The sequence below is a fragment of the Sceloporus occidentalis genome, unplaced genomic scaffold (assembly GCF_023333645.1).
Source record: "Sceloporus occidentalis isolate IW3139 unplaced genomic scaffold, rSceOcc1.0.p SCAF_11, whole genome shotgun sequence".
NCBI lineage: Eukaryota > Metazoa > Chordata > Lepidosauria > Squamata > Phrynosomatidae > Sceloporus > Sceloporus occidentalis.
In genome coordinates this window covers 21,513,923-21,527,323 of record NW_028316991.1, presented here as the reverse complement: position 1 = coordinate 21,527,323, position 13,401 = coordinate 21,513,923, and the positions used below count along the sequence as shown (strand labels likewise).

Genomic DNA, 13,401 nt, shown 5'->3' with positions numbered 1-13,401 from the left:
ATAATGGAATTGTCTCAATCTTGTATCTGACCAGAGGGACCCTCTTACTAATGGAAGCCTGGGACTTCATCAGCAACGCCATAAAGCAATCAGCTCAGTGTGGTGTATGAGAAATTACCCAAAATACCACAAGACTGACAACAATGGCGGCCTTCAGATAGATCCATTATCGGAGCCAAATGAAATTAAGCCCATGGTACAATACTGTATGAGTGTTTAATACCTAAAGTAGGACACATACACACAAACTCACACTACTCTGATCTGCCGAGGACTGCTCATTTTGGCTCACAATCAGTAAAAATCTGTAATTCCTGATAACAACTAATCACTTACAGAGACTGGACCACCGTTTGCAAGCAGGGAGTAACGAGTAGGTAGCTTATAACCCCCACACAATCATTAGGTGAGTAACTGATGTCTTCTAAAGAAGCCAATCCCCCCCACCTTAGCAGCACGAGATCTGGTAACATCAAAGCAACTGTTCCAAGGTAAATACAAGAATCAAGTAGTAAATGAAATTAAAAAATTAAAATGCTGAATCTGCTAAAATAATTTGAAAGAATAAATGTGATATGTCGGGGTTGAAGACAATAATACAGATGAAGGCTGTAGCAATAATAGTTTTAATAAAACCATTTTACATACAGTATCATATATATACACAACAGTGTAAGATCAAATTTACACACACTTGAATGTACAAGGGCCCTGCACTTAATGCGAAATTTACATTCCTGGCTATCGTCTAAATAAAGTGGCCAAGGTCATGAAACACTTTTTTTTTTTTATGGATGCGGGGTTTAGGAACACAGAAAACATGAACACAAGATGAATACACTTGAGTTGAATATTGGTGTTTTTTTAGGTTTTAGAATAAAACATCCTGTGGGGAAAAAAATATATTTTTATTAATATTATTAAAGCATTGAAGTCTGGTAGCCAAGAAGAAAAAAAATAAAATATATATATATACTTTTCATGAAACATTTTCAGATATTCAGTTCTGGCTGGGATTAAGATGCCTTAATAAAGACTAGATTTTCAATACTTTATTTCAAATATTCATAGGCGCGCATTTTATATACAAAGTAGCCAACTTTGCAAATACTTTTATTATTTGGGTCTGGAAATAAAACCTCCTTCCTAAAATGTGGAAGTTTAAATGAAGCCAACAAAAAATGTTATTTAAGCAGATAAGTAAAAGCGTGATCCAAAACAAAAACCCGAATGTTAATAATTCTTTGAATTTTACCAAATGTCTTAAAAAACAACACTTTAAAAATTCTTGGCACTTCATTTCTGACCGTAGGTTGCAGAATAGTTGAAACAAAGAATAAATCATCATGTTTTATACACGTACTGGTGTTAATTATTTTGTTAGATCGTAAAACTCCAAAGAATAAAACTAAGTTTTTGCTGCAAGGCATCGATAAATAAAATAGTGGAAATCCCACCCCTCCAAAAAAAAACTAAAAAAAAAAAGTGAACAAATACTGTATATATGTAAAAATAAAATAAAAATTAAAAAAAATTATGTAACAAAGAGGCACACACTGAATATTTAATGTTTTGGGGAAGGTTAACCCCTTAAGGACAATGGGCGGTTCCTAAACCCATTGAAAACAATGGGGCTGTCATTAAGGGGTTAAAACAAAAAAAGCTTTTGTTTTCCAATATATGTAACTGTATGTTATAGGTTACTTTATTCAAAATACAAATTTCAGGAATTGTCTTTTGAAAACATGCCTACCCCCCCCCCAATTTCTAATTATTTTACAATTAGAGTGTACGTGTTAAACCAGCACCATTTCTTTTTTTGCATTTCAATGCCGTGCCTTTGGTTATTGACAGTTTATTTGAGATAATTATATACCAATAGGGAAATTACAAGGAAAAGTACAAAAAAAAAAATCAATAAACAATCAAAACTCTATTTTCATGGCTAAAAGGTTAGTGGTTGCACGGTTAGAATGTCCGTCTTCCTCATACCTGCTGAGGTTGCTACATGCGCACATGAAAAGTGAGGATCCGTGCTGAATTACTGTGGGCAAATTAACAAACACATATATACACACACATCTATTTAAACACTGCAAAGTGGCTATAAAAACAAAAATATATATATATATATTTTTAAAGATCAGCCAGTATTTTGGGTGCACTGAAAGCACCGTAGCAGGGGATATTTCGGTTGCCTACAGTAGTCCATTTGGCACATTTATTTTCTATACCACATGCCTCCATATTAAAATATAGCAGTTTTATTTCAGCTGCATCGAGTCTACAATATTTATATATTTCTTTAAGTTTGTGTCCTTTTGTGCAGTAGAGACAATATGCATTTTTTGGTGCTTGCAGGTAAAATACTCAGGAATAAGCCGACTTCAGGAATACGGAGAACACTTTTTTTTGTTGCATCAATTGAATGAAAAAAGAAAAAAAAAAAATACCTTGTGTTGCCCGGCTTTTTTAAAAAGCTGGTAATCAGAATATAATTAATGTCACCTCTTTCTGTTTTATAAAACGTACTTATTTTTATTGGTTGAAAAAGAATTCTAGAAACATTAACAGGGTTTCTCTGCAGTGTCGCTTTAATATGGTTTCATTAGCATATGGTTTGTTACAAAGGGAAGCTGGTGTGTTCTGGAGAGAGTATCAGCGTCAGTAGATGTGTTTAGGGAGTTGCTTCAGGAATCGCGGCTGTCTTCTGTCAGGAGCGTGTGTACTTCTACCAGCTAAAAGGTCACGATCTACTAAACCTGGCTTCACCAAGTAACAGAGCCTCATATTCTCTTCAATGGTTTGAAGGATTTATTAATAATCCTTTCAAAGGATCAATGCTAATAATATATATATTATATATATATATATATATATATATACACATAAAACCTGTACATATGTTCTTTTCTTTGCATCCTAAGTAACAAAATATTGCTGCCAGTCTTCTTTTTTGTCATACGGAGCACAGGGTAGCTATTTGCTGCACTTTGCCCATGTCCACTAAAAGCTGTTTGATCCGTCTCTTAAGTTGGGGCAATCGCGCAAGGGGGTCTGGGGGCTCCAGTTCTCCTGTGAAATCCAGCCAGCTCTCTAGGACTTGGGAAGAGACAAATAAAAAAAAAAATATTAGAAGAAAAAAAAATATATATAATATTTCAATAAAATGAACAGATTTACAATAACGTGGGACTAAGGAAGCCAATAATTAATCATCAAGCGTATAGGTCCCTTAGGTCTGTGTGGCAAAATAGAATAAGTCGGTAAAACCTTAAATATAGATTTACATGTTACCCACTTTTTGGTCTCTTCTGATCTCACCAGTGCGTATCGTAGCTTTAATTACACTCTGTTACAAATGTCTCAATTTTCCTTCAAATAAGGGTAAAAAAATAATAAGATTAAAAAGAAAACCCAATTTGAGTTACTTTCTTGTGTCCTGAACCTGCAGTATTTTAGTAGGAGGTAACAAAATTGATATTGGCACATTGTAAGCTTGCGAGCAGGGCTCTCTCCACCTAATGTATCGGTTTGTCTTAGTCTGTCAATTCTCGTCTCGTCATACCCCTTGAATATATGTATTGTAAGAAGCGCTGCATACATTGTTGGCGCTATATAAATAAAAGATAATAATAATAATGAAATTGTAAAGTAAGAGCACTGAAACAGCTTCTGCTGGCGTCAAGAGTTTTCGGAACCCAACAACAGGTTACATGATTGGATAATGTTGCCGTACCATCGACTTCCTTTTCGATGAGGTCCATCCTGCTGGTCACTTCGTTTTGGACATTCTCTACGTGGGTCAGGAGATTTAGCTGCCATTGTAGATGAGGCTCCATCTGCTCTTCTGTCCCAATTTTCTCGTGGATTGGATTCTCTTCCACTGGATTCTAAGACAAAAGACAAAATATATAATAAAAAAAGTACAAGGGCAGTGTTAGGCATAATACAAGGAGAACTTATGGACAGAAAATCATTTAAAGTTCTATCGTAAGCCACCAATCACTTAAGCTTTTCTTAAAAAAAGTGAAAATATATGTCACTTGTAGGCATCCTGAAAATCTCTGAGGAGTCCAGTTCGTTAAGAAATCTTTGTCTAACAGATTAGAAGTATCACAGAAACCCGATGATAGCTGTCTTATGTTTTCCAACACAAAAAACGTACTTGAACATTGGTATTTCACCTATATTCTAGACATTTGAGATGCTCCTTCAATATATTTAAGGTATAGCTGAGTGCATGCCATGTACTTTACTGTACAAGAACAGAAATCATTAGTCCTTATTCATACACTTTATATAAAAATGAAGTATGACACTGGAAATGAAGGTTTGAAGGGATGAAGTCTACTCTGTCCACTAACTAGTTGCTTTGTACAGTAATAATGAAGCCATACAGTAATTCGGCTCACCTGCTCGTTCCTCCGAACCATGCTTGCTGGATCCAATGCGCTTTTCCTACTGACCGTCTGTGGTTCATGTTTCCCAGTCTCGACGCACATGCCATCGTCGTCGTCTGAGACGGCGGCGTTGTTTAACAACCTGCATCCGCTTTCGTAGGCCTGGGGTTTCTGGTAACTGTGCTCACTTGTTATGTACGTGTCTTCTGTCTTACCAGGGACATTAGGAGGAGCTTTGGTTTTCACACATGGTCTCTCGGATGGATTCACAGAGTCGCCCGAAGGCAGTGCTCGCTTGTCCACTTCTTTTGGCATCCCTGAACGCGCCCACAGAGGAAGGTCTGCGTGGTCTTTGTTCCTTCAAATTGCAGAAAAACAGCATTAAAAATAAATAAAAAGGTGTAAGTAGGAACTCATGGGGTTCACATGTCTGTCCATAATCAGTTGGTGGACCGTCATAATTGTATTATAATCAAGTGCTGTGTAAGCAAAATAAATAGTATGGCTAAGCTGAAATAGTAAAGGTCTATATAGCTATTTAAAAGATCTGAAACAAGAAGCATCCCCCCTAAAGCATCTCTTAGCTTATCAAGCATTCAGATTTTTTTTAACGCACACTTTAGTAAATAAATTACTAACTGGAAATAACGGCTTACTTTAAAATGCCGATCTTGAGCTGAAGTCCGTGCAGAATTTCCATCACCCCGTACACATCGGCTAGTAGATGGTGAGTGGATACAATCTTTTTGGCGTTAATATAAGAGTAGTTTTCGTTTATAAAGGACAGACCACACAAGTGGCCCTTATTAAACCAATCTTTATCATATCTGTACTTTGCGCTCCACCTCTGACCTGTAAAAGGTAAACCAGTACATTAACAACAATGGAGCAGACCCTGGTGTAATAAGTAAAATAAACTGGCTGGGCGAACCCTTCCCAATTGTAGTGTGAGAGGTCGGCATCCGTTCCAAGCCGGAAAACGAACTAAAGCTGAGGAAAACCTCAGATGACCAGAATCACACGTGCCAGGGTTTAAATCCATTCCAAGAGTCCTCCTTCATTCATTCATGAGTAAGAGCTAAGGCTCGAGATGCCTACTTCTATACTATTTCCCCAAACTTAGCATGGAGTTATTACACAATAAATGGAATTAATGAAGGTCTCGTGGATTTGATTTAAACACTGGGAAGTGTGAGTAAAAACGGATGCTTACACACACTTTGAAATCCGGTTTGGACTACATCACCCATAGTGCTTACCGGTTTGCAGCTAGTGTGCCAGATATTGGCCAGCTCTGTGTTCCATTCTCATTAAAAATATATATACCGTATTTCCCCATGAGTAAATTAATATGTGTGTGTGATATAGAATGGATGTGTAAGTAGTGGGGGGGCAGGGCACAGGGAGGCTGAAAGTGATGTGCATGTACTGGCTGCCTGGGCATGATATGAGTGTGATTGATGTTAGCTGCTAGCAATTGTTAGCAATCACACTCCTGTCATGCTCAGGCAGCCAGTACATGCTGGACTCTGGGCATGATAGGAGCGTTCTGTTCATGAACCTTTATTGGAAGCTCTCGATTGTTTCTGGGATAGGATCACCCTCCTATCACGCCCAGGTTGCGGCATGTACTGATTACTTGAGCATGATAGGAGTGTAATTGCCAACACCAATCACACTCATATCATGCCCAGGCAGCCAGTACAATAACTTTATGCAATACAAATTTGGGGCGTCTTATACATGGGAGCATCTTATACATGGGGGAATACGGTATATCATAGCGCACCACCTTCTGTGTTGCAAGGTATGACATCTTAACACTTTGTGTCATTGATTTCTAAAAAAACATGACGGCTGTCCCTTTAATTCACTTATTTTGCAATTTTAACATTGTATTTTACAGATCTGCCAATTAACATATCAGCCTCAGCCCCCTAATGAAAGTCCTGTCATTCTCTTGCCAGAAAGACAAGAGTTTAAGCACTAAGAGGACCTTTAAGATACCTGCTCATGGTAAGTACACATAACGCAGCTTCATTCTGCAGTCTGTGCTCACCTGGTGGGTTGCTGCAGACATAGCAGATATACTGCTCGGGGATACTGTCTTCCACAAGGCCCATACACGCACTGTGTTGCCAGCACAGACACTCTTCACACTGAAATACCACAGAATTCAGCATCAGTATACACCATGGAAGCGAAAAGATGGAAAACACATTGACAAAACCTGGTTTTATCTCATTTTGTTCCAATAAACTCCCTTTATCTGCAGACCTGGAGGCCGCCATCGTTGTCAGTCATGTGATATTTTGGGTGACTTTCCCGGCTCAAACACCACACTGAGCTGATGTTTTACGGCAATGCTAATGAAGTCCATTCCTTCATAGACTTTCATTAGTCCATCTGGGATTAAGACTGAGTCATTCTATTGTTTCCCACAGGCAGTATGATAAGGAGTCGGGGTGTTTGTCTAGTAGATTGAGGATCAGATAACTCATACAAATGGCTACTACGCAGCTGCCTGAAAACATCATATTATTGGGCAAAAACTAAAGCTCCAGAACATTTTTGAAAACTACCAATAAACAAATGCAGACATTCCCCTTTAAAGCATCATATATTGATACACAAAGATAGTTTCTGGGCTACATTCTGAAGAGAATTCTTCAGGGAACAATAAAAAAAACCCCAAAACCAAATATAAAACTTTGTGTGACATCAACAATATGATGCATTAGTACTTATATTACTACAAGAGAGAATGAACATTCAAAACCCAAACTCGTGTCCCTCACCTGAATCATGAAACCATTCTCCTCATCCATTTCACAAATACATCTCACAATTTCATTGATGGCTTCTTCCTCATCCTGAGAGTCGCCAAAATTAATCGAATCAAAGTCCTGATGGTACTCATCGCCGCTAAGGATCAAACTTTCGGTTGAAGAGTCGCCTAGAAACTCCATGTCGGAAAGATCTAGACAAATCAGGAACAGTAATAGGTTAGAGAAACCTGCCTTTTACTCACCCATCATGTTCCCTTCTGATCACTAAAGCTCTTAAACTGGCAAATACAGCTCCCACTGTGTTGCCATGGTTACTTACGTCCCACAACTAACGCACGTTATAGAGGGACAGGTTTACTAAACACAATTCATTCATCACAACAACATCTGAGAAGTCCACCCGTAAACCCTGCGACTTGTAAAGCTCTAGAAGGGCGAGTCCATCAGGAGCCGTCTTGTGTCCTCAAACCAAACGGACGACTCGAGACAAATCCAGAGCTTAAAGCCTTATGTAAAGAGGCGACATGACACCTTTAAGTAGGGCTGAGCTCGTCCTGTTTAACGCATAGTAAATATGGGGAGATTTCTTGAATTGGGTAATGCTTAATGAAGCCAAGGAAGCTCCCGCTGCTTTAGTGAATAAACTGGTTGGTATATTCTTAGTGTAGAAAAAAGACGTAGAATCACACTTACTTTCTCCAGTCAAATCGATGGACAGGATGGCGCAGGGGAATTGAAACGAGCTATTTTTTACAGTTAGCGGATTCCGCAGAGATAAAGCGCCAGAGGACGACCGCGTCGACGGAGAGGTCCCATGATCCAGAAAGTCCAATGAGCTGTCTTCGTAATCTGAATAGTCTACAAGCCACATAAAGAAAGGATATTTGCAAAAGTTAATCAAAAAAGATCATCCCTGCATTATTTATTTTGGTGGATTAACCCTTTAGCATTTAATCCATGCTACCAAGCTGACCGGAGGGGAGTATTGGATGCAGGGAGAAGCACTCGGCCAGACACATCTCCTGCAAGGCATTTAGCTAAGGGGTGCGGAAAAGGACAAATGCATATGGAGCGCTTGCGCAGAACCCCCCTACGTGTTTGGTCCCTTGAAATGTTCATGTTATCCGGTTACACACAGCTATCATGTGTGTTAAAGATCATGTGATGACCTGAGAGTCCCTTTAAGGCTATGAACATGTGTGCAAATTTCTACCAGAGCGCATCTAATGAAATACCCTGGGTTGTCTGTTATACACAAATTATATATATATATATGCACACTTTCGATAATTTTTTTTTTTTTATGATTTTTTATTTTTACAGCGTTTTGTATGTTCTTGCAACGTTGCAGGTATTTTTAAAGTTCTATCGGTGGGTACAAAATTTACTGATAGAGTCTGATTAAGTGAATGGGGAGATTTAGTAAGCCGTGAAAGACTGGAGAAGGTATTACTTTGGTCTGTTATTGCATGGAGCTCACAGCACTTAGAAATGGAACTCTTTAAGCTCATCTGAGCACAGAGAAGGAAATGGGCCACATTGGGCCCTCTATTTTATTTCTGTTGGTCCAAATTGTTGTGTCCCAGTTACCCATTGCACAGCACTGACGAATATGATGGTGCTATACGAACCAAGAAAATTGAGGGTCGATACAAATAACATTCTGCTCTATTCTCAAGCCAGACACGTACGAGAAAGCCAACAACTTATGAAAACATTACCATGCTGTCTGCTCTTCTTTTTTTTCTTCTTCTTCTTTTTTTGCTTGGCTTTGGAGTGGTCTTTCTCTTTTCGATCTTTATCCCGTTCTTTCTTCTTCCCTAGGAATAAATCGGACGCTTTCATTTTTGCTCCCAGTAAAAATAAAAGTAGCTATTCTTATTTAATAAAGTCTTAGCGCCAGATAAAGACATTACAATATGGTTTACTTTACAACATAGGTAGTGTTCCTAGAGTGACCTTAGAATGTATGCCACGTTGCCTTGCGGTTAATTCTAGTACAGCAATCAGGTGTTAGGGGGGATAAATATACTTGCGCTTCCCAAAGACACTTGCCTAAACACCCCCCCCAAAAAAACCCCACCACAACACAAAAAGTGAACTCCACTTCTCAGGAATTTCTTTCCATACCCAAAGATGATGTTTTCTCTTCCTTTATTTTCTTTTCTGGTTTTACAACTCCTGTTAATTATAAAGAACAATAAAAAAGAAACAGTAAATCTTTTAGCACAGAGATATCATGGCTCCCAAACACTACACCAGCTACTGTTAATACCACATGTGCTCGATTATAAGACGACCCCCCCCAAAATGTGAACATTAATTTAGGAAAAAAAGAAAAAGCCTGAATATAAGAATACTCTATAGGAAAAAAGGTTTATCAGTAAATATGAATTCACATGTAAACAATTTTTTTATATTTAATAAAAACTATGATTGACAAACTTATTTTTGTTTTGATTTCCATCTTGCCCCCAGTTATGCACATCTGCCCCCCAGATATACCTTATACCCTCCTATACACCACCCCGCCTCTCTGATATGCCTTTTAACCCCCTATATGCCACTCTGCCTCCAGAAATCCCTTATATCCCCCATATGCCACTCTTACCACCTCCCCCAGACTTATTTTTTGTCTCTACCTCACATGGCTTTATTATCCCGTTGAGCACAACACTGAAGGGCATGCTAGACTTTATACTTTACTAAGAACCCAACTTCTAAGCAGTTTTATTTCGAAGGGTAATACACCCAGTGCAGCCAGCATGGCCCCTGTTGGGGTGGTACAGCACAGAAACATGGAATTTGCCAGCAGATAAGACCCATTCGACCCGCTTCTCCTGCTGTAAAGACTCAAAGCTTAATCAGTCATTGGTCGCGTGTTTAGATGCCTTCACTGTAGGCTTTACCACTTCCGCGGGGAGGCTGTTCCACTTACCTGCCACCCCCGGAAGCTGGGTTGTTATGCGAGATGGCACCCTGCCGGTGCGTAATGAAAAGCATGCACAACAAAACAGTGAACGGAAGCTGGGCCAAGCGAGCACCAATGTGAGAAGCTGGGAAAGCATACAGATTGCTAGGACTGGGCGAGAAACACACTGCCATCGGCAGCTGCTGGTCGGGAGTCACAAACAGCAGAGAAAGGAAAAAAAAAAGCAAGGTAGTTTACCAACTTCTGAATGCTTGTCCTTCTCATTGACTTTCTGTATTATTTTTTCCTGAACATTATCAGAGAGTCTGTCTATTCCTAATACAGGAGGCAACGTCTCTGTCCCTTCTGAACTTAAAGAAACAGAAGATTTCTTCTTTTTACTCCCCTTGGCCATCTTCTGGCTGTTTGGCAGCGCCATGTCCACGGGTAAGGCATGGGTCAATGGAGCTGTAACGAGAAGGCAAAGAAGCCATTAACACATTACAGGAAATCGTGTTAAGATAACTAGTTCTTTTTTATTTTTTTATTTCAATACAATCAATGTTAAATCAATTGTTAGTTTGTATTAAAAAAAAAAAAAAAAAGTAATCAATCTGTATGATTTTTGTTTTTGCCACATCCAAAACCGTTGAAGCAGCACACTCCCTCAAAACATTTTTTTTTTTTTGGAACACAAAAAAAAATAAATCAAAAAAATATCAGATACGACCCAGAAAAAAATAAATAAAAAATATTGTTTCATCATAAGCATCCACATAACAGATAAAGAAACCCAAACGATTTACATTAGGAATTACATCATTTCTTGTTTCTAATGGTGTAACTCGGTCCTGGAGAAGCACACAGATTTGTACCTGAAGAAGCAATGCCCTGTGATTTGGGGCGGGTGATCTCCAGAAATACTCCATGGGGATACTTTGACGCACTTGCTACTCAAAAGACTGCCTGGATTGGCAGGGTCTATGAAGCCCGAGGTACCCCCCACATACTCCCCATGCTCCTAATGGTTTTCACTTTGCCTGGTATAAGAACACCGCAGCGATCGCTTGTATTCCTCCTCCGCTCCGGCATATCCAGGCAACAGCCGACTGCAGTCATCGCCCCTCCTCACCATTTGCTATGAAGCTCAGTTGGAATAAGAGCTATGATTTTAAACGGTCACCGACAAATCATAAAAGGACATTATGTTTCCCTTCGATAACCATTTGTTTGGAAATCTTTGCATTACACGGAATATATCTGCTGCGAAACTACAACTCCCATCACTCCCTAGTTTGATCCAACAAGATAACGCGTGAGGATAGGGCTAGCCAGGCTTCATGGGGGTTTTCACAATAACAGATAGCGGGCCGACGTGGCTCTGAAAGAGGTTCAGTGGAACCCCAGCGCTAAGAAATCGCCGCACAGCCCTTTCCACACGGACTTCGTGTATGAAGTCAGAAATGCCTTTCGAACGTCCCTTTGGAGCCTCGGGTGCTCCGACTTCAATCTGATGGCAAAGATCAAAAGCTTAGCAGAGCTAGCCCAAATCACACAAACTGCCCCCAAAAAATAAAGGCCTTATTACCGACATCACGTAGCCAGCCTGTACCATGAATAAACCTACGTGGGGGAAACCGGTCATTATTTAGTAGACCTCCCATTTTACTCCATGAAGGCCCTGCGTCTGATATGTTTAAGAATAAACGATTGCAGCGCTGTACAAACACAGCCCTAAACAATTTTGTGACTTTCGTCATACGCTTTCATATGGTTGACCCTTTAAAAGCACTCTTGGCACATGAAACATGTGGGGGGGGGCAGCAGTGACATCACTACAGGGGAAGAATGGGCACATTTACAATACCAATGGAACTGTGGGTGTTGGAAGAGCAAAGTAAACTTGTCAGACACATAACGAGTTAACCATCTGGCCACCAATCACTTGTTGCTAAGCTATTTGTTTCCAAGCAGCCAATAAGATTTCTGGGAGCTGCGCGTCTCATAATTCCATGAACACCCTAGCAACCGGCAGGTAAGGACATTACTTTCTTTCTCTGCATGGGGGTGGGGGGGGGATTAATAATAATAAATACACAGGAAAATAATATAATATATTAAATGAGGGAGGGGGGCAACATGAAATACTATATTTGAATGTATATCAAAATAAATTCAGCTAAGGGATCACAACTAATGAATTGGCAGCGAGACGTGTTACAGCAGGGCACATTTATAAGGCCCTAAAGAGGAACTTGTCCCATACTTTCACGTCCTTTTGTTATTTCTCTATTGTTGTAAAGAATATATAAATGTCATATGGTGCTGTGGAAAAAGTATTTGCACTGATTTCTTCTATTTTTGCACACTTGCCACATTTAAATATTTCAACTCATTTTAAAAAATAGGACAACAAAAACACAAAATTAACTTTTTAAACGTAGAGAGAACCCCCCCCCCCAAAAAAACCCACTATCCAACCCTACCTGGAAAAAAATATTGCCCCCTTAGTTTATAAGTCAACAAATTAACCAAATGTAATTGATCATCAGGGTAAATTTCAGTAGAAACAGGCCAAAAGGTCTCAAAAAGCAGAGCATGATACCGCGATCTAAAGAAATTCAAGAACAGACGAGAAACAGTCATTAATATCTATCAGTCTGGAAAGGGTTACAGAGACATTTCTACGGCTCTGGGGCACCAGCGAGCCGCAGTTATCTACAAATAGAGAAGACGTGGAACAGGGGAGACCCTTCCGAGGGGGAACCAAAATTCCTCCAAGAGCGAATTGACGAGTCATCCAGGAGGTCACAAAAGAATCCAGACCAACATGTAAAGAGCTGTAAAAAACTCACTCGCCTTGCTTCAGGTCACTGTTAAGATGAGAAAGAGACTGCGCAAAAATGGCATCCATGGGAGAGCCGCAAAACAAATACCACTTTTGGGATAATATTCTATGAACTGATGAGCCAGAAGCAGAACCTTATGGAAGACATGGGTCCCGTTTCATCTGGCATAAAACCAACACAGCATTCCACAATAAGAACATCATACCAAGAGTCACACACGGCGGTGCTGCTCGCGGGATGGTCTGGGGCTGTTTTGCTGCTTCAGGATCCGGGCGATTTGCCATAATTGACGGAACCATAAAGTCCGTAATGGTTGAAAACTAACAGGAATCACAGGGGAAGAAACTGCTCCAATGCCAGAAGCACATGGGTTGTAGCGGCCTAATGGAAGGAAAGAGGGTGTCCCATGACTTATTTCTCCTGTTCCTTTGGCCTTGTACTATAGAAGC

General features: G+C 39.7%; 1 pseudogene; it reads right to left on the bottom strand.

Moving 5' to 3' along the window:
• Positions 1-2,959: 2,959 nt before the first annotated feature.
• Positions 2,960-13,401, bottom strand: part of LOC149305692 (PHD finger protein 20-like protein 1) — a 30,233-nt pseudogene continuing 19,791 nt past the window's right edge.